Source organism: Nyctibius grandis, chromosome 3, assembly GCF_013368605.1.
Source record: "Nyctibius grandis isolate bNycGra1 chromosome 3, bNycGra1.pri, whole genome shotgun sequence".
NCBI lineage: Eukaryota > Metazoa > Chordata > Aves > Nyctibiiformes > Nyctibiidae > Nyctibius > Nyctibius grandis.
In genome coordinates, this window is record NC_090660.1 from 18049077 (window position 1) to 18071392 (window position 22316).

At 42.8% G+C, this 22316-nt stretch overlaps 1 protein-coding gene across 1 annotated transcript in view; it reads right to left on the reverse strand.

Moving 5' to 3' along the window:
* Positions 1 to 22316, reverse strand: part of PHLPP1 (PH domain and leucine rich repeat protein phosphatase 1) — a 159312-nt gene that overhangs the window by 67990 nt on the left and 69006 nt on the right. The window lies entirely within an intron of this gene.

Genomic DNA, 22316 nt, shown 5'->3' on the forward strand with positions numbered 1-22316 from the left:
AGGGGGTGATGCACTGCATGCTGACCCACACCTTTGCACTTCCATGTCTCTTCTGGGCATCCTTAAGGTCATGGTTTGAATAGCTTCAATAGCTTCCCAAAGAATACAGTTCCTACCATCTCCAGCCCACCCTGTTCAGCCCAAACCCCACAGCAGGGGTAGCACACTCAGCCACAAGGTAAACAGATGCAACCTTGACAAAATCCCTCAAAGACACTGCTTCAGTCTGAGTGGAGCTTTGGAAAGAGTGAAGTTCTTCTGTCTGTATTGCAATGAATTCGCTATGTATAATAATTCAGATTATTAGCAAGACTACCAATTAGACCAATCTGTTAAATGACTTTAAATGGCTCAGATTCTACTAATCTAATCGATTAATAAGATTCTACTTTACAGAAACCATCATTAACAACGGTAACACAAAGACAAGCATCTCTTGTCTCTGCTCTTATAGGACCACGTTTTTTAGGAGATAAACAGGAAGAAGCACAATTTGCTCATTCTAATCTGAAGAATTTACCCACATCATGTTACCCTATCAAACCTTAAACATCCCAGCCCAGATCTGAGTCATCCAAATATACTAAGTCTTCTGCAAACAGAGAAAAGAGGTCATCACATTCAAGTTAAACCAGCTGAAATTTCTGGAAGACCACCAGTGTTGGTGAAACTCTGGAAGAGAGCTCCCTTGGATAAATAAACCAAAGGCTACGTTAATTCCAAGCAGCTTCCCCCTCATGATAAAAGATGTCACTCATTTTCCGACACTAATCTTTACCAAAATTCTTAAAAAAAAAATCAAGGAATTAATAACTAGTTAGGACTCCAGAAAAGCAGAGAGCTGATCTTGTCTTCTAACCCCGATACTTCAGACCAGTGCCAATTAAACTGCAGCAGTGAGAAGTGCTGCATACTATTACTCCAACTTGCTATTACTCCTGCTTGTATGACAGCTCATTTGTCTCAATGAGTCTGCCGTTGCCTTCAAATTATCTATGGGAAGATAGAAGACACCTACCACATGGCCTACCCACTGCTGTTCTCTCACCCCCGCCTACCCTGTGCCAGTTCTTGCCCTTATCTTTAAAAGCAGCCTTATTGAATCTTCCTGCCGGTTTAATGAGCCAAGACTTGGCATAGTTACCCTCAGGCCTTGCTCTGCTCTAATAAACACTAGCATTTAGGCTACCGATGTCTGCCAGTTTGGATCTGCAGGAACATCACTGTTGCTTGAAGCTAAAAGACTGAAACTTTAATGCCCACAGGATATCAGCATCTAATATAAAAATAGGTGCCCCAAGAAAGCAGTCATTTCACTGTCAAGCAAATTCAATTCCAACAGAAGCTGTGGATAAACACTTTGCCCGAGAGAACAGAGGGGAACAGGGGACATCCATCCTACGCAAAGCTGCAGAAAGACTGATAGGAAAAATGAGTAAAATCGAGCAACTCAGCCTTAAACAAACACAAAAGCCAAATGAAACTTTACATTTGGAGTATGAAATATGTATTGCTGACGATTTACCTAGCTTGTGTAGAACAATGGACTCCATGCCACAAAGCATTGATTAAAGAATTAACCACACATAGAAACAATAAAATCTCTGTAATGGAGTAAAAAGTGCTTGGTAAGTATTAATAGTATGGCTGTATAAGGAACAGTTGCCAAAGGTGTGGGTAGTTTCACCTCAAAAATGACGTTTTATGATCATCTTCCAGGGCCTGTTTCTGGCTGTATGCTTTCCATCTTCACTGGAAAAGCACAACCCACAGCTGATTGAGCCCCTTACAACTGCAAAGCACAACCTCAATCCCTTGGGAGGCCAAGCTCATTTAGCAATATGCATTTTAATATAGCCAAATGCAACTACCCATCCAGGAACGAAGGGCATAATTCATACTTAATATGGGCAGACTTGTGTCCTGGAAAACACCAAACCTCAGAAGCTTTTTAGGATTACGGTGGATAACAAAGAGGACGAGCTCCCGCTACAGTGCTGCAGCTGAGAGGCTTGCCAGGAAACACGACAGCATTCAGGAGCAATAGAGAAGTAAGATATCCCTGCCTACTCTAGTGGTAGAATGACTACCACCACTGGGTGCCCATACTTCACAAAGGATGCTGAAAAATTAGTCCTCAGAAAAGTTTCAGGAGAAAAAAAAATATCAGAAGCCTGAGAAACCTGCTTCCTAGGACCAGGCTCTCTTGGACTAGGTACATGAAGTTAGGCACAGCTGGACCTGTAAAACTACTCAGAAGTTTCTAAAAGGCAATTCTTCAAATTTCATATAACTTCACAGAGCTTGTAAGTTACAATCACAGTAACAATTAGTACCATCAGTAAAAGTTTACTAGAAAAGCCAGAACAGAGCTATTCACTGGAAGTATTCATGCTAGGTATGAACTGTACTTTCTCTCAAACTTCAGATTTGATGGGAAAATTACCAGGGTAAGAATCTTTAGTTATTCCTACAAATATAAAAAAATTAAAGAACAACCCCTTCAAACTCTAAAGATTTAAGGTGCTTTTTCCCAGCAAGTACCACCCCTTGCTACATGAAAGCTACAAGGTTCTTGATGAGAACATACAGAAATAAAATACTGGGCCTATTTCATTAAAGCAAATGGTTTCTCCCTTCCTATTCTTGTCTACTTCACTACATAACCAACCATCTGGTTGGACCAGATGATCTTTCAAGGCCCCTTCCAACCTGGGCTCTTCCATGGTTCTATAACTTGAAAAGCCCATGTTTAATATTGGGCCACATGTTGTTGCCCGAGACTATCCCTGCTCGCATGCTCAGTTTTCTTCCTGCTAGAGGGTTGCACTCACTGAGATTTGATAGTATCACGGTGTTCTATTATCATGCAAGTGTGTGTGAGTGGGGAGGGGGGGAAGTCAAAAGTCACTGGCTTATTTTATTTTAAGTAGAGTTTATTCAAGGACATAGCAACCAGTCATGGAACCAGATCCCTAAATCCACAGAAGTTTTGCAGGTAACTTGCCTACTGAAAGATAAGCTTGAACAGACTGCAGGTTTAAAGAGCTCAAGTATTTGCTGCCAAGAGAGCATAAAAGCAGGGAAAGTTTAAATGACAGTGAGCTTGGCCACAGCAGAAGCGGGATGGGACTTGGTGTGAAGCGATCACAGCACTGGCTGCTCCTGACTTCAGGGAGGAAAGCAGCAGGTAGCAGTCCCACACCACCCCACGACGCAGCTCCTGCAAGAGGGCTCATCCCTGACACACTGGGGAGCGGAGGACAAGCAAAGGCCTCAGAAGTGTGCCTGCCTTTTCTCAGCCTGGAAAATACTAAAATGAGAATGCAAATGATCTTTTCATCCAAGTCTACAGGAGGCATGGGGCAATTTGGACTTCACCAGAAGGCCTTTAGGCTAAGGATCAAAGACCACAAATTATGGCATAACCATAGCATCACCACCAAAAATCAGTTGGTTTTGAGGTAACTTACTATTGCCAGTGAAAGCACTATTTTCAGTAAAAGCATCAGCAGTTCTTAAATTACCTTCCTCAATCTGTCTCACAGACCTCCTGTTCGAGATTCAGAAGACAGCACAAGATTCATATTCAGATTTTTCTTCAGTTTTAACTATACTCAAATGGAGCAGATGAGTTTGCACAGGGGCTTGTGATATTATACTGAAGCTGACAGTCATGCAGATAAAATGGTAACGATGAACCTTTGTGACTTGAAACACAAATTTGAATCCTGCCAAAAACTTGTAATTGTTGTTGCCCCAATCAGAGTGGAAGCAAATATGCCAGAACATCTAGAAGAGTCTTATACCAGAAAATGTTTTTCAAATGCTAAGCCCAACCAGAGGAGTTTGAGTATTTTAGCAAGAAACCATAAAAATATTATTTTTTGTTCCTGTCAGGACTACAGCAACTCCTAAGCACCCCCACAACAGGACTTTTTGTTCTGCATGAGGCATTAGACGAGATGCCTCAAGGAATTATGAGCAGAGCACTCTTTTGGCTATCTTGACATTCATGGTTGAATTCCTCTCAGTTTTAGCTTGTCTCAAGTCCCGGAGGGCAAGCAGGGGTATTCAGAACAAGGACAGACAAAGGCAAAGAATTTGATTGAAAAGGTGGGACTGTTGTTGGAACCCTGAACCCTATCCTACTTCACAAGAAGCACAGATGGGACACCAGCGACACTAAGACCTCACCACAAGCAGCCCAAGGAAGCTCCAGGTATGCAACACACTGACATCCTGCCTAGTGCAAAGATTTCAAACCTTATTAAATAAATACCCACAGCCACTTGCTTTGGATTCTGGAGTAAAGCTCTTTATCCCAGTGATGGAAGGCATATGGAATACATTACCATCAGAAGTTATAAAATACCAGCTCATTATGGGACATAAAAGTACTCAGAAAAAAAACTCTCTGCAGCTATACGGCTGATTAAGTTGCAAGTACTTATTATTCCCCTCTGTTTGAAAAGTACAGCCAATGAAGACTGCCTCTAAAGAACAATTTAAGATGTTACCAAAATAAGAGCAGGGAAAAGTGTTGACATAAGAAACGCGTTCACTTCTGTGCAGCGGGTCTTATTTTTATTACTAATATTGGTCTGACGGAATGAAAACTAAAAATTCTCCAAGACCTGCACGGCGCAGCCAGCGCGGCCAGCTGCAGACTGCCCGCCCGGAGCCTCCTCGGGTATTCACCAGTGGTAAGAGAGGCTTAGTTATTCAGTAAGAATAACATCTAAGTTTGAGGCTTTTCAGAAGTGACTGAATGACCTCGAGTGCCTAATTTAGGGACGTCCTTTTCCTGCTACAGCTGGGCCAGCTACAGAGGTCGTCATCCTCATCTGCACACTGCTGGGCCCCCGGCCCCAGGCCAGCACTGCATCAACCCTCCTGCATCAGCTGCTCCTCCTAAGCTGTCTCTAAGCCCTTTCAGATAAAACAGGCTGCTTTAATGTCTTGCGTCTCTTTTTTGATGGAGAGGCCTTAGGGACAGCTCACAGTGAGTAGTTCAGTGTAGAGAGCAGAGGAATGGCACGTCGGGAGCCAGAGCTGTAAGACGGTGGCTGCTGCTGGAGAGGATATGTAATTAAACCCACCCACGGCTTTCAGCAAGCCATTTCAGAAATAAGGTATTTCACACGCTAACACTCTGCGAACATCAAGTCTTGTATGCGTTGGAGAAAAAGAAAACCTGAAAACCACCAGTCAGTTTTGAAGACTTTGGTCTGAATCCACTAAGGAAAGCTGGACTCCTTCCTAGTTGACGGGGTGAAATCAGTGAGGTGGGGGGCAGCCTCTTAGTTCACACGTGGAGCACTGTCCCCACCATCCCTCTGAACCGAAATCAGGAACACCTCATGCCCACCTTGCCTGCAAACCTGCAAATCAAGCCTTAGTGCTGGTCTTGCCTAAATATAAGTGCAAAGAGGCCTCAATTAGCTCAAAACACTGAAAGCCCTTGAGCGTCTTTGCCCACCCTTTGGGAAACTGTGCCACAATAGCTGGTGCTGAACCCTTACTGCCAGGTCATTCTGCGGATTTCTGCTTTTACCCAAACCCTTTCATTAAATACAGATGAAGCTACTGCCTGCAATGTTTTTGAAGCTTCTCAGTCATTTAAGGCTGCTTCCCCTTGCATTCTTGTCAAACTAAGGACAGCAGTGGTGACTTCAGGCAAGGCCCAGCGCAATGAGATGTATAAAAATAAAGCAGCAAGATAGATTAAAAAAAAAAAAAAAAGAGGGCAGCAAAGGAAGCAGAAAAGCACAAGAACTCTGAAACTATCGTACTGCTCTCATTTCTTTTAAACTTACGAAGAAAGCCTACTTACAGCTACATGCTTATTAGAAGTATTTTTCCTTGTGAAGGTCCACACTGTCATAATTTAAGAACAAAGGCACAGAATTAGCAGGTTTTATATTTAACTAAGACCATGGATTCACGTTGTAGTCTCTACCAGCAACTAACCAACAACGCTTTGCAAAGGTAACAGACCAAGTGTATATATATACAGAGCAAAATTTCACCTGGCAAACCTTCCCAAAACCAGCAGCTGAGTTTTTCCACTCAAACATACCTAGACTCTTAAAAACATCCGTAAGATTTAACACAAGGCTGCCAATTGATTCTGTATTGCTCTGTGGAAGAGGGATTTAGTCACCATTATGCTGTTCTTATGGGTATATAACTATTAGCTTAGACTTTACTCATTATACTCCTCATTTTGCTGCACTCTGTATTAATACAGGGGCTGGAGGAAACTCTGAAGTGGTTAAGTTTCTCTTAGGAATTAGCAGTTCAAGCTCTACTACTTGAAGGCTATTACCTTTTCACCTGAGAAACAGAAGCAGACCACAAACATTGGATTTTACTGAACTGCATTAACTCAGCGTTTTCTTTAAAGAAACATTCACTACAAGACAACTGGCAGAACAGAATACAGACAAGCCTTTAGTCTTTGTGAAACATATTCCTGCTTTACAGGAAGGCTATATGATGTGATACAATAAAAAGAGTTACTAGTTTTATAGCAATAATCCTGCCTTCCACTTACACTAAATCCTCACTGGAGGAAAGCTCTGTATGAATTTCGTAATGCAGAAAACATCCCCCTCTCTTTCCCCACTGAGACAGAGTTCAATGTTTGTTCACTTGATCATTCCCTGCATCTTGTTCTCCCAAGACTCACCACCTCCACACTCAAGCCCTAAAACCAATGGTATCAAAACTTAAAACGATACCATAGGCAAAATTTAACAAAAATTACTTTTGAAAAGCATTTGCTATCAAGTGTTACATATTTATCAGTGGAAAATGGCTGCAATAGCTGTACTGTCAAAAGCTAAATATCAACCTGCATAAGTCAAAAGCTTCTGAAGAAAAACCTAACAGTGATTCGGCAGAATTCATTTAAGAGTCATTGTTAACCAGCATGACTTCTACACTAGGACAACAATAAAGGCAAGGGGCTAAAGTAGGATATGTAGCAGAGAAAAGGATGCTACTTGCAATAAAAAGCAAGCAAGCACAGTGGAAGTGCATCTGGATTACTACGTAGAGGCAGCAAACCCAAAGCCCTGGAATCCAATTTTTCTGACTGTAACAAGTGAATTCCAGATCCAGCTGCTCCAATGTATTTTGACAGGGTTTACAGTTGAGTACAGCATTTATAAGCAAAACCCCAAAAACACACACACCACACCCTCCCCAAACAAACTGAAAACCCATCTGTTCTCAAACTCTTCATCCCATCTATCCCTACAGACTGCTCCTGCAGATGAAACATAGGTCCTTCCCATTCAAACTCTCAGCCCTATGCATTCCCACCCACCTCACTCGTCTGCAGGAAATTCAAGCAAGTTACATGCGGCAGGTTTGTTCATTTCAGCAGAGCAGCAAGGCACTCAAGGCGCCCTTGATGTTCCAACTTCTGCTTGCATTAGAAATACAATGGGGTGCAGGTTGAATCCTTTTGTTATGTCCAAATACTTCATTTTGAAGAAAGCTCTTAAAGGGGAGGGAGTCGGCTGCTCTTCAGCAACAAAACTCAATACCAATTCCTTTGGGTAAGGCACCATATGCCACCTCTGCAAGGAAAAATAACTGAAATATCCTGAGGGGGAGCCATCAAGAAAAAAATGTCATCTTCCTCCTGTGCTTTAACAAAGTTCTAAAAAGCTGCAATATGGGACTAGAGCCTTCCAGGCAGTACTACCTAAAACAACTTTCTCATCTTGAACTTAGGATTCATTTAAGGAAGCTACTGAAGAAGTTCTTCAGTCAGATCTTCTACCAAGTATTTTTGCTCAAAGTAAATTTAAAACAGAAATAGTCTTCTACTGAGAAGATTTGTGCTAGTATCTGATCACATCTCTTACATACGTTTCTTAAAAAGAATACTTTAGCAACACATTTCAAATTATCTCTTACTAAGATGGCGTCAGGAAACTCAACTTTCTGAACAGTTTTACAATTGTATGGACTGATATTAAAGAGGTGAAAACTGAACAGATGGGGCCAAAAAGCTAAGCCTTACAAACTTGCCAGCAATACCACAACTTGCATAAGAGCATGTACAGCTTCTGTAGGATGGAACCCAGTGACGGCTCAACTGATCTTTCCCTTCTCCCCAACTCAGCCCCCATAAAGTGCAGCTGAACAGAATACTGGAAATGCACATTAATTTTTTGTGAAGTCATGCAAAATTGAACTCTACTTGTTATACTCCCAATGCACAATAAAGCCACAAGCACAGTAAAATCCCTGGCATCCGAAGGATACTTGGCCTGTCTAAAGCAATTGCTGTATTGGCAAAAGCTCTCAGCTAACCAACTGTTTTAGGCAAAGCTGGAGTCTTGATGGAATTCAAGAGCAAAATTGCACTGATGACTCCACTGAAATTAACAGTGGCTTTCAGGTTTATCAGTGTTAGATGCTCAACATGAAGCACAGCAATGGAAGCTCAAAATAACTATTGAATGCACACTCCTCTAAGAAGGAACAATGACAGTCCCTGGCAGAAGACTTCATCTGTATGTCCTAGTACTACGACAGAAAGACAGAAACCCATGTTCCTTACCAGCAAAAGTTGAGCAAACCCCCAAGCACCCCTGAACCTACCTGCCGCGCCCTGAGGATTGAAGATGTGGGTAGTCAAACATTTAAAAAAAAGCTACAGAGGAACAAGGACACACTAGGTCAAGGATTGTTTCATATGAACTTCATATATAACAAAAATGCCACCTTTCAATGTATTCTAGACTAAATTCCACCAACCGCAAGATGTCTAAACTATCTTGTGCATCAAAGGTATTCATGTTCCAAGTACAATGATTTTCTCGCTGCTCTTTCATCAGAAGAAACAAGTTAGGTATTCTATAACATATCTAAAAGCACGTGGTAATCTAAATCCTTGTAAAGGTAAAGCATTTAAGTATTAAGTATGACACTTCCTACAACAGACTACTGTACCAGCATTATTGTATAGATCAAAATCTAAACTCGAGTTTTATCATAGGATCCAGATGATAAGCAGCGTATGTCAAAAGAATTCTGTACAGTATTGCAAGGCTATTACTAGCGCATCTCAATTAGGTCTAGTTTAAAAAATCCCAAATAATTGTGATATGGAACAATACTTAAAGACATATATACTGTCTGGTCAAGTCCCTCCAAAGTCTAGCACTGTAAAAAAGAAGGCCAGAATGCTGGATTTGGAATTGTCAACATCTACAATCAAAAGCCACATTACCTAATTTAAAAAAACAAAACAAAACAAAACAAACAAACTAGTAGGTAAAAATTGAGTGACTGCTTTACATTGCACAAAGAGAAAAATACAAAACCCAGAAGAAAAAGCACGAGCACATTAGTCAGAGAGAATTATCTGTCAGTCTTAAACACTAAGATTTCAAATTCAGCTTCATGAACATGAGATTTCCATGATATGACTAGAAGAAATTCTGGCTGGGCAATGCCCCTATAAGCCAGTCTTACTCCAGTCTGCTCATAACTTGCTAGGTAAGCTTAGTTCATACATTTTGTGTCTATACCTTGGCTGCTTTCCCCACATAACATTAGCCAATATTTGTGCATGCATGTGATTTTATGCACTATGTTTATGCAAATCTTTTTTTCAAATAGCTAACCAAAGCAAGAGCTTTTTTTACTTTGCAGCTTTGAGTTCAGCAAGCAGCACAGAGTACACCTTCAGCTGAAAATGAGCGCTGCAATAAGCCAGAACTCCTCTCTTTGGTTGCCTCTTCCCCCCTCTCTCCTACAACTCCGTAGCTAGAGACTGTTCCTAATAACACCCCCAACAGCTTTTTCACTTCTCTCCTATCAGCTTCAAAGAATCACACAGAAGCCTGGATGATGGAAAAGGAGAGGCAGGACCAGCAGCTACCCTTGGAAAGCTTCACTACCCTGATTTCTGCCTGCTTATAGCCAACAACCTTGTTTTGTTGCTGAAGAACGTGCACCCTTTGATTCGCTCTAAATCGACTTCTGTCATTCAAGTGTTTGCTTTTCTAAATTTACATGACAAAGGTTGGATTATGTTGACATACATTAAACTTGTATGTCAACGCATGAAAATACGCAGCAGTAAAAGGCAGCTTGTATCAGAACTCTGTACTTCAGACCGCATTCCTGAGAAAAAACAAAGACAAGGGAAGGAAAGCTGATTTTATAAAGCGAGAAGAAGGAAACGGGGGAGTGAGAGATATGTATCATGAAGAAACAAGAAAAGGAACTCTTTCCCTTTCTTTTGCCTTTCTACCCTTGGAAACAGAAGCAGAGATGATTTATCGCATGCCCACAGATATCAGGTTTGACACCGATTCTTTTTTCTACTGCAGAGACTAGAAGTAACTGGATAGCATATGGGAATTGTCAAGGAGTGCATGTCATACAGTTTCATTACAAAGGAGAGGGGAAAAAAAAACCACAGAAGAAATTGGCTTTTTCCATTCGCTTTTTAATACTAAATCAACTACCACACATCTGAGTCATCCTCAAACCCATCAGTTTTCTGTCCAAAGCACTCCAAGGGTCTGCGAAAGGACAATCACAAATGCTAGCTCATAAGGCTGACTACCCTCTAAAGCTTCTTGTTTCATGCTACACATCCCCATAAGAGAAATGGTGAAAATTTCCAGCCCATAGCAAGAGGAGAAAAAGCCTGTGCAAAGGTCCAGTTTTACATGATTTAGAGCTCCCGAAGCCTCTTTTAAGTCAGGATGTGATCTAGGAGAAATCAAAACAAGTTTGTAAATTCAGCTTGACAGGAAAGTGAGTGTGCTAAAAACAACCATAGGAACTTCAAAATTCATTAGAGCACCACTTTAACTCTGGTTCATGATAATTTTAGAAAGGGATCCATAAATATTCACCATGAGTACTTTGTACAACACCGGTAGGATCAACTTGAAGCTGGGACTACTTGTCAAAGCCCTCTCCTCTCAGTGAAAATCCCCAGAAGAGTCTGAAGTGCTTACACATATCTGAGGACCCCATCCTGCAAGTCGAGCACCTTCTTTACCGGCATTTGAATCCAAGACCTCTCATTACCAAGACAGAAGAGCAGTCCAGGTGGACAGTGTTCAGGATAATACACAGCACAAGAAAGTCTTGTTTAAGTATATTGATTGTGGTCAGACCGTAATAGTATTTCATTTTCCTGACACAGAAATGAATGCTTTCTCTACCAGCAGAAAAAATATTGTGGCTATAGAGACATTGTATTTAAACTGTTTACTTTGAAAAAAGCAGAACTCCTCAAACTGTTTCACCCTCCATCCATGTCTAATACTAGCATCTAAAAACAAACAAAAAAACCCCAACAAAACCAAAACCACTCCCCTCCAATGCATATCATTGTAAAGTTCAACGCATCTTAATATTATTAAAACTGTATTCATCTCTCCATCCTGTAATCAGGGGGAAAACCTAAAATATCCGAGATCTTACTTAAGCAGGCTCTCTATTTCGATCCACCCACTCTAACTGACCAAGTGTCCTAAGTGTCTGGGTCCTTACAAAGGAACAGATCACACCACGTTTGTTTTTCTAAAAGCCATTTCACAAATCATCTCCATGCAGAGGAATGCAAATGGACCAGCCTTTACAACCACATACTCTAACGGTAGAAATCCTCTCCGCTGCTATCTCACCGTCTGCTTTACTAAACTGAATGGAAAGGAGGAACAAGAGAAGGTGGGTCAGAATTCCCTCCTTCGCCTCCCCTTTCCAGAGACCTGCTGCATGACTGGACACAGCAGTACATCCACAACATAAAGGCATTCTTTAGAGATCGCTGCTAGAACTGATCTCTCTAAAACATGTATGAAGCTTCGTTGTCAGAAAAACCACAGGAAAAGCTCATGATGCTCTCTCATTCACAAACATGCACAGGATTAAGTTTTAAAAGCATTTGGATGGATTTTTAAAAGAATCCTTCCCAAAATACTATCTCTTTGATTCCTCTGCCTGCTCACCCTCCTTTGAGGGAGAACTGAGACTCCTGAAGATTTTTTTTTTTTTGACACTATCTATTTACGTTCCAAATATCTCCATCTCCACCCCAGCAAGAAAGAGAAGGAAGAGGTCAAGGATATATTACACTTGCAAGATGTTTTTTAATCCTCTGTGAATTGTCAGCACTTTAGTTTCCTTTCTAATATTGCAGAAACAAAAATTTGTTCAGTGAAATTATTATTAGGAGAAAAACAATCATTAATTTTAATTACAACTGAACTATTTACTTTGCACAAAGGAAGTGTGTTGGGTACAAAATGCCAAATGTTGCCAAACTCCAAACTGATATCTTTCTATTATACTTCGGATCAGTAGTATTCATATTGATGATTTTTTTTTCTAATGGAAGCTTCATACACAGTATTGCCAAGTTAATTGATTTAATAGATACTCTAATTTCTAGGCATTTTAAGTACTAGAAGATTTCTAGATAGCTAGACAGATCACATATGGCTATATAAAGGACAAAGAAACTTAAGCTGAAACACCATAAAATTATTCAATGGAATGTTTTCACCAAAAACAGTAAAAGATGAAGAAAGCAATCAGATTTATTTTCTCCTGTATTTCATTCATATTCTGGATATGCACAAACCTAAAAATGAAGGATATGTGCTGGAAAACAGATTCCCTTAAATCTTAAGCAAAAACAAGCAAGAAGAGAACACTTAGTATGCTACCCAATATAAGTGTGAAGGCATACAGGAGGAGATGGCACTCTAAGAATGGATGCTGCAAGAACAGGAATCGGGCATAATTATTTTAGCAGCAGCAATTTAAGTTAAGCCTGTTGTTCAACAGCTGATGAAACTCTGCAGGATACAAGGGACTCACATAAGTCCCCAGAGCAGGTCCATTACTCTGCCCACACAAGAAACTCACAAACCTGAATTAGTGTTAGTAAATACATCTCGGGGCATTAGGCAACAGGCTAAGCTTGCCAAATCCCACCCACCCCCCAACCATGCCAGTTTCCCCAAAAAAATGGGGAACAGCTGCTCAGTCAGCTATTGCTGCCCAAGTAACTGAACCTGTGCTCTATTATAACTGAGCTAGGAACTGCTACTGTCATCGTCATACAGGGCTGCGGCTGCGCGCCTGTGTGTGCCCACATACACGCGTGCTTGTGCTCGTGCATGCGTACGGGGAGAAGGATGAAGCCCTGGAAGCAGGTTTTCTTTGGCTGGAGCACTGAGCGGAGGACCCATGCTGCTACCACCAGCAGAAGCACCTCTCCAAGAGCTTGGGGAGCCAACTGCTCAATGACACTGGAAAAAAAGCAACCATGGTCATCAACAACTTCTTCCAGCTTCAAGGGACACTGGCGTAAGTATTTCGGTTTCGCTATCAAACCTAGATGATGAGAGGAAGGCTTACAAACAGTCATACACCAGGGGAACATCTGCAAATGTCTAACGGGAAGTAGGGGTGAGAGGGAGAATTGCCCCTCCAAGGCAGCAGAGGGAAACATTTCCCCTAATTGCCCTGGTTTGTCTTGCTCAAAGTCCTACTCATAAATCTAAGTTTTTGTAGTGGCCTCCCGCTGGTTTTTGAGGCAAAGTAAGCCAGTGACCTGGAATGTAATTAAGGGAAAGGAATTGTGTAGTTTACCTCATCCAATTTGCATTTTGCATCCTAACTTGTAGTATAAAAAGCTGTTCAGACATACTTTCTTTTGCTGCTCCACTGAACTACCTGCCATTAGAATTGTTATTATAATGTGAAAACTCATGAGGTGAGTTTAAAAACATTTTGGTTCTCATTTACTTTAATTATTTGTCTTTTTCCTACAAAAGTGTACAGTTGTCTTGACTGTTCATAAACAGAGAGGCTTTGAGCAAGCATAGTAGCTGCACTCAAACATTTATACAACTTAGCACTTCAACAAAAATCATTCCTGCAAGTTTCTTGGCCTCTGTTCTCAGGGAGAACGAAATCTTTTTCCTATAGGTACTGTTAGTTAATACTTCTTTTCCCCCTCCTTGAAATGCTTTTGCTATTCCTTTGCCTTGCCTCAGGCTTTGTTACTTCCAGGGCAGAACTCACCACTGCCTCCACAAGCTGACTTCAGCAGCGGTTCATGTGTTTCCCAAGGATGAAACGAACAGACCAAAGTCCTGCTAGGAACGCTTAATTGCATAACCAAGATCACAGTTAGTTAACATGGTAGAGATTGTTTTCCTGAAGCTACCTTAAACGTATGGTAAAAATGATACAAAGCACACTATTAGACCAATGTTCAACCAGGAACCAAGTGCCATATCGTCAGTCACGGAGGCTTGACAGATTTCTAAATTTGAAACAATCAATTGAAGGCTTGTCATCACAAGCTTTGGAAAAATGGTGTTCAAATTTTTAAGACATCTCTGAGGAAAGCTGGCTAGCATATTCTAATACTCTCAAATACACATAGCAAGCCAACCACAACTTGTTATGAGTCAAAACCAATCACTCTTCTCCAAAAATGGGCTTTGTCTGAATTTTTGACTTGGAAATTTCAGCTCCAAGGAGGTGATGAGTTCGCAGATGTCACTGAGGTTTTGTCTTAACTGAATCACAACGTAGAGTACAAAGACTTCATGTAGTTTCAAAATCCTTTCACTGTCCTTGGAAAATACTCAGTCCACCAGAACCGGATCATTAGAGGAAACACGTAACTTTTTGTGGATTAACTTCTTTGCTTCTTAATTGAGAAACTTCATTCTTCAAAGTCTAAGCTAAAAGACATATTGGTCTCATCAGCTCGATTTGAAACAGCCAAATCTCTACATAACTCAGTCATTTTAGAATAAGAATACAACCACCTCTGAAAAAACTGTACAGGGATTAATATTTTTTCTAGAAGCAGTTACTTAGTAACAAACATGAAGGTGCTCTTTTCCAAAACTTTTTAAGCTAATGCAAAAAGACATTCTGAATCCACACGTGGCGTTAAGTTTTTACCACATAGGATTCAACGCATGGAAAGGAAATTCTTATGTTCCCTCAGTAAAGTTTGCTTGTGGAGAACGTGGAAATGATCTGACAGCACTGTGCTAGGCCACAGGATACTGGGTTGAAATGCAAACTTCTATCCCCAGCTTTTCTTGCCTTTTAAATTTTATGCTCTGTTTACCATTTCAGGAAAAAAAAAAAGGGTGGGGGAAAGAAAAAAAAAGGAAAAAAAAAAGCACACAGACAAAATGACTTTTAAAGCTTTCTATGCAAGCTGCAAGCAGAGCAGCTGTGTTCATTCAGCTCTCATTAGGGGAAAAATCTGTTCAGGAACAAAGTAAATACAATTCAATATACCAAGTCAGACTCTTCAAAATCTATTTGCAAACTTCATAGTCCTAAGTAGGTAGTATCACAATGATAACTTCAGTACAGGAGCTCAGGACTACTCTTACATTTCTTGGAAGTAGTTGCGACAGGTAGTTTTCTCGTGACTAAATATAATCTTCCCAGCGATGCATCAGACAGGCTCATAACTCCTCTGTAAAGGAAGTCTGCTGAAAGGTAAAAATGTGACAGCAGCAGTTTTAGAGACAGATCCGGCCAAAAGATTGCAATGATGAAAAAAGTGCATTCCGGAAACCTGTCCTTTCAAAGCGCAGGACTCCTTATCCAGTCACCTTCAGCTTTACCTACGTAACTCTTCAGCAAACAGCAAGATTCCTGCCAAATAGGGCCATTACTTGGGTGTACTCTTCTAGCTTCCTTCTTAGGCTAAAGGACAGTAATGCTCCAAGGCATTACTAAACTTATTATTCAATGAAACCAAAAAGGAACAAAACACATTTGAGGCACGTTTCTCTGAGGTATATTACTGAAAGATAAAAGATGCATCAAGTACAAGACTTTACCAGCATGGCATAGGTAGCTTCTTGCAGCAGACAAAAACAAAGGTTGCACAAGGCTGGCAAAACAGGGAATGCTGCAGGCTCCAGTGCTGCTGCACGCTTCCCACCCAACCAGGAGGTCTGCCTCTGGTATACTGTCTTGTTATGAGGTTTAAAAAACCTACCCAGCTTCAACAGAAGAAGCATAAAGCAACGATACCACTCTTATTGACAAAAGGCAGCTTCAATTTATTAAAATTATACAGATATGACCAACTCCCATATTTTCTATAATACATAAGCTATTTGTTTTATTGTCTCCTCTCCTTGAGAGTTAGCCAGCACTGCAGGATAGCACATCAGAAGCAACATTTTAAAGCCGACAAGCCAACAGCATTACACCAGTCTGTGGAGGAAAAAAGTGTATTCAGTCTAAGCATCATTAGAGATTCAGTCTTCTATGTTATGTGCTGTGCTAGAAAAATAGTACCAGAAGTACACACTCAGAAAGGTAAAAGGAGCCTATGAATCTACCAAATACAAAAATACTCGGCCACTCCATTCAACCTGGAACTAATGCAATTTGTCTAGAGTCTGTGAAAACCCAAGTGCACTGAAACTTAGGGCTTTTTTTGTTTATTAATGTCTTAGTTTATGGGTAAATTATTGAACAACTAAACTTTTTTCAACTGAACGGTGCAAACTTTCTATAGGTGGCCATTAGCAGCTTTATCTGTCCCCCAACACATGTCCCGTGTCACTATGCATCCCCAGCCCCATTCTCCCCTCTCTTCTGTATCCATACATTACAATCTAAATAACGTTCTCTAGCCTGCAATTACAAGACAGTTAGGCTGATTTTTTTTCTTCCTCCTTTTTTTCATCAATGCACTGCCCCAAGACTTGTCATCCCACTGCTCTGAAACAAAAATAGTACAACTTCTGAAGAGAACCTACCCACTTGTTCTTATAAAAAGATTATCATGCCAGGACAAAGGTTGTTGTTTCTAACCGAGTTACTCAAGCATCCTGCAATAAGCCATTCAGAAGTTCATCGTTACTTGTCCAAATAGATTAGTCATATTAGTGCTGAAGCAACAGCATTATGTAAAAGGCTGCTTCTCTCTGATCTGCTTCATTAGCCCCAAATCATATTTACAAAATGCAACATGCTACTTCAGCATGTCTGCAGCAATCAGCAGTTAAAACATTTTCTTTTACCATCATCCATGATATATGAACACACGGGTGGCCAAAGTATAGCCCACGGGTATAGCTAGGCTCACACAACTGCCTGCTCACTTAGAGCACAAAAGGTACAGCCCATGGAGACCAGGAGCTGTAGTTCTCATCGCTTCATCTTGGTTTTAGTGGGTTTATGCAGAGGGGTAGCCCACAGACAGACAAAAGGCAGCAAAAATGTGCTGCTCCATTTTCCAGAAATTGTGGGTCATTTATATCTATCTGCTGATGAAACCAAGCCATTCTCAAGTGGACAGAATTTAGATATTTATTCAACCTGACAGAACTGAGCTATTTAACAATGGGAGGAGAGCAGGGACGAAATAATGGGACTAGGATGTCATGAAGTGGAGAGAAGGTAGAACAAATACTGACATATCCCATTGTAAGCCTCGAGCTGACGTTATTGAGTCGGCCTTTGGAAACTAGGACAAGTGATCTGAATCATGACAAAAAGGCTTTCAAATATACACTATCTGCTCTTTGTTTGGATTTGAAGAAAGCAAGCAGCTTCCCTGAGCTGGTGAGTACATTCTCAGAGCTCTTCTGTTGAGAATCATTTTCAATTTACCTATCTAAGAGGGAAAGTTTTCCACAGAAAACAAGCAACAAGTTAGCCTCTGGACTTGTATGCTGTGAGAAACCACTCCGGTTACAGATGCGCAGTTAGCAAGGCGCAGTATGCAGGCCAGATAGAATTTAAAGACTGTTACTGGGGAAAAAAAAAATGCATTATTGTTTATAGGGTGATAGTATCATATCTGGGATCCCAACCTGGTTCCCACAGCTCGCTACACAGAATCACAGAATCACAGAATGTTAGGGATTGGAAGGGACCTCAAAAGATCATCTAGTCCAATCCCCCTGCCGGGGCAGGATTGCCTAGACCATATCACACAGGAACGCGTCCAGGCGGGTTTTGAATGTCTCCAGAGAAGGAGACTCCACAACCTCTCTGGGCAGCCTGTTCCAGTGTTCGGTCACCCTCACCGTAAAGAAGTTTTTCCTCATATTTAAGTGGAACCTCCTGTGTTCCAGCTTGCACCCATTGCCCCTTGTCCTGTCAAGGGATGTCACTGAGAAGAGCCTGGCTCCATCCTCATGACACTTGCCCTTTACATATTTATAAACATTAATGAGGTCACCCCTCAGTCTCCTCTTCTCCAAGCTAAAGAGACCCAGCTCCCTCAGCCTCTCCTCATAAGGGAGATGTTCCACTCCCTTAATCATCTTTGTGGCTCTGCGCTGGACTCTCTCTAGCAGTTCCCTGTCCTTCTTGAACTGAGGGGCCCAGAACTGGACACAATATTCCAGATGCGGCCTCACCAGGGCAGAGTAGAGGGGGAGGAGAACCTCTCTCGACCTGCTAACCACACCCCTTCTAATACACCCCAGGATGCCTTTGGCCTTCTTGGCCACAAGGGCACACTGCTGGCTCATGGTCATCCTGCTGTCCACTAGGACCCCCAGGTCCCTTTCCCCTACGGTGCTCTCCAACAGCTCTGTCCCCAACTTGTACTCATACATGGGGTTGTTCTTGCCCAGATGCAGGACTCTACACTTGCCCTTGTTATATTTCATTAAATTTCTCCCCGCCCAACTCTCCAGCCTGTCCAGGTCCCTCTGAATGGCTGCGCAGCCTTCCGGTGTGTCAGCCACTCCTCCCAGTTTGGTGTCATCAGCGAACTTGCTGACAGTGCACTCTATTCCCTCATCCAAGTCATTAATGAATATATTGAATAGAACTGGTCCCAGTACCGACCCTTGCGGGACTCCGCTAGACACAGACCTCCAACTGGACTCTGTCCCATTGATCACCACTCTCTGGCTTCTTTCCTTCAGCCAGTTCACAATCCACCTCACTACCCGATCATCCAGACCACACTTCCCCAGTTTAGCTGCGAGGATGCTGTGGGAGACCGTGTCAAACACTTTACTGAAATCGAGATAGACCACATCCACAGCTTTACCATCATCTATCCCCCGGGTTATGTCCTCATAAAAGGCTATCAAGTTGGTTAAGCATGACTTCCCCTTGCTGAAGCCATGCTGAGTGCCCCTAATGATCCCCCTATCCTTGATGTGCCTAGAGACAGCACCAAGGACAAGTTGTTCCATCACCTTTCCGGGGATGGAGGTGAGGCTGACCGGTCTATAGTTACCCGGGTCCTCCTTCTTGCCCTTTTTGAAGACTGGAGTGACATTCGCTTTCCTCCAGTCCTCAGGCACCTCTCCCGTTGCCCACGACTTAGCAAAGATGATGGAGAGTGGTCTAGCAATGACTTCCGCCAGCTCCCTCAGCACCCGCGGGTGCATCCCATCAGGACCCATGGATTTATGGACGTCCAGATTGCTTAATTGGTCCCTGACCCAGCCCTCATCAACCAAGAGAGATTCCTCCTCTATCCTGACTTCTTCTGAGGCCTCAGGGGTCCGGGGCTCCTCAGGACAGCCTCCAACAGTATAGACAGAGGCAAAGAAGGCATTCAGTAACTCCGCCTTCTTTTTATCCTCTGTCTCCAGGGCCCCCACCTCATTCATCAGTGGGCCTACATTGCCTCTAGTGTTGGCTTTACCTGCAATGTATTTGAAGAAGCCCTTTCTGTTGTCCTTGACCTCTCTTGCAAGGTTTAATTCCAAGGAGGCCGTAGCTTTCCTAGTTGCCTCCCTACATCCTCTGACAACAGACTTATATTCCTCCCAAGTGGCCAGCCCCTCCTTCCATGATCTGTACACCCTCTTCTTCCACTTGAGTTTGCCCAGCAGTTCCCTGTTTAACCATGCAGGTCTCCTGGTACCCTTCCTTGACTTCCTACCTGCTGGGATGCTCTGATCTTGAGCTCGGAAGAAGCAGTCCTTGAATGCTAGCCAACTATCTTGGGCCCCCTTACCTTCTAGTACCCTGTCCCATGGGATTTCCCCTAGCAATTGCTTGAAAAGGCCAAAGTTGGCCCTCCTGAAGTCCAGGGTTGTGATTCTGCTAGCTATTCTGTTCCTGCCACATGAGATCCTGAACTCTACCATCTCATGGTCACTACAACCAAGGCTGCCCTCAACCTTCACCTCTTCAACCAGACCCTCCTTGTTAGTGAGGATAAGATCCAGCAGCGCTCCTCTCCTAGTTGGCTCATCCACCATTTGCATCAGAAAGTTATCATCAATGCACTGGAGGAACCTCCTGGACTGAGGATGGCTGGCTGAGTAGGCCTCCCAGCAAATATCAGGGTAGTTGAAATCCCCCACGACAACCAGGCCCTGTAATTGCGAGACTGCTCTCAGCTGCCTGTAGAAGGCCTCATCACCCTCCTCATCCTGATCCGGTGGCCTGTAATAGACACCCACAACAGTATCACCCCTGCCAGCCTGCCCCTTAATTCGCACCCACAAACTCTCAACTCGCTCCTGATCCGCCTCTGGACAGAACTCAATACATTCTAGCTGCTCACTCACATAAAGAGCAACTCCACCCCCTCTCCTTAGTGGCCTGTCTTTCCTGAACAAGACATAGCCATCCATGACCACATTCCAGTCATGCGAGGCGTCCCACCAAGTCTCTGTGATTGCCACTAGATCATAGCCCCCCGACCGAACACAGATTTCTAACTCCTCCTGTTTATTCCCCATGCTGCGTGCATTGGTGTACAGGCATTTCAGGGAGCGAGCTGAGCACACCGATTTCACCCCAGGGGGATGGGAGGCCTCCTGGTCTACCTCAACACTAGAGCGTTGCCCCAGTGGTGCAAGCCCAGCTACTACCCCATCCCCCTTCGAATCTAGTTTAAAGCTCTCCGAATGAGCCCTGCTAATTCCTGTCCCAGAACCCTTTTGCCCCTATGACATAAGCCTTTCCCATGTATTACCGTCACACTACATATATATCACACTAAGTAAATGGCAAACTTGGCTTTGCATTTTTTTTTTACTACCTGATAGGCAAAGAGGAAATATGTTCCTGAAAACACGTGGCTCTGGGCCAGACTACGCTGACAAATTTAACCAAGTCATTCCCATCCTTGCCCATCTGTGAAGCAAACAGCACTTTCAAAGTCACTGAAATTTCTGATTCATAACACCGGCACGAGCCGCACTGCAGTGGTGGAGCCCCGATGCCCGTCCCTGCTGCTCTGCACACCCACACACCGGCTCACTCACACCCTTCCACAATAAGACTCTCAAAGAGACGACTGGGGCTCCGAACCTGTCCTAAGCCTACCTACCTACTTACAGGCCTTCTTAAAAATGATTTTTTGTTTTAAGAGTTTCTTGCATGGATATTTCTGCGCATTTAAGTTCAAAGGAGAGGTTGGCAGAACTATGCAGACGTTACCACGTCAGTTTGTACCTGAGCAGGAATATGTGTTGCTTATCAGAAAAACTCCCTCAAGTCTACCATGTTAGCTGCGCAGGAGCTACCCCTACCAAGACCCTATATCAAGACCACGATGCTTTTTTGGCAGATGCACCAACACACAGACAGGAGTCTGCACTGTCAGTAAAGACATACCTTCCCCAAAGAATCCCTGCCAGCAGTGGAGGAATTACTTCCACTCTCATTCCAGTACTCAGGAAAGTAATTCCTCCCACTTGAGTTTTTTACTCGAGAAAGAAAATGCTGTTCAAGAGACAAGGCTAGTGAAAAGCTAACAGCAAATCACATTTTGGAACAAAGCAATGCTCTTCTAGGGGGTGCCCATGCCTCGAAACACTAAGAGGTGCTCCCACCATCGCCTATACACACAACAGGGTTAGAGGCACCTAGATGTGTGAGTCACTGTCCCTTAGAAACCCCTGGAAGTAAGGTCCTACCCCCAATTCTGTGTCTCCATTTAGCATTCATGGGTTTATTTTTTAAAAGGACCAAATCCATAAAAGTCAAGCCATGCAGTTTCAGGAATTCCCTTGCTGTGACAGTAAGGAGAGGTAAGTAAGGCCAGTAAGGAGAGGTGGTGGAGTTGCTCTTTACGTGAGTGAGCAACTAGAATGTATTGAGTTCTATCCAGGGGTGGATCAGGAGCGAGTTGAGACTTTGTGGGTACAAATTAAGGGGCAGGTTGGCAGGGGTGATACTGTTGTGGGTGTCTATTACAGGCCACCGGATCAGGACGAGGAGGTTGATGAGACCTCCTACAGGCAACAGAGTAGTCTCACAATTACAGGCCCTGGCTGTCATGGAGGATTTCAACTACCCTGATATTTGCTGGAAGGCCTACT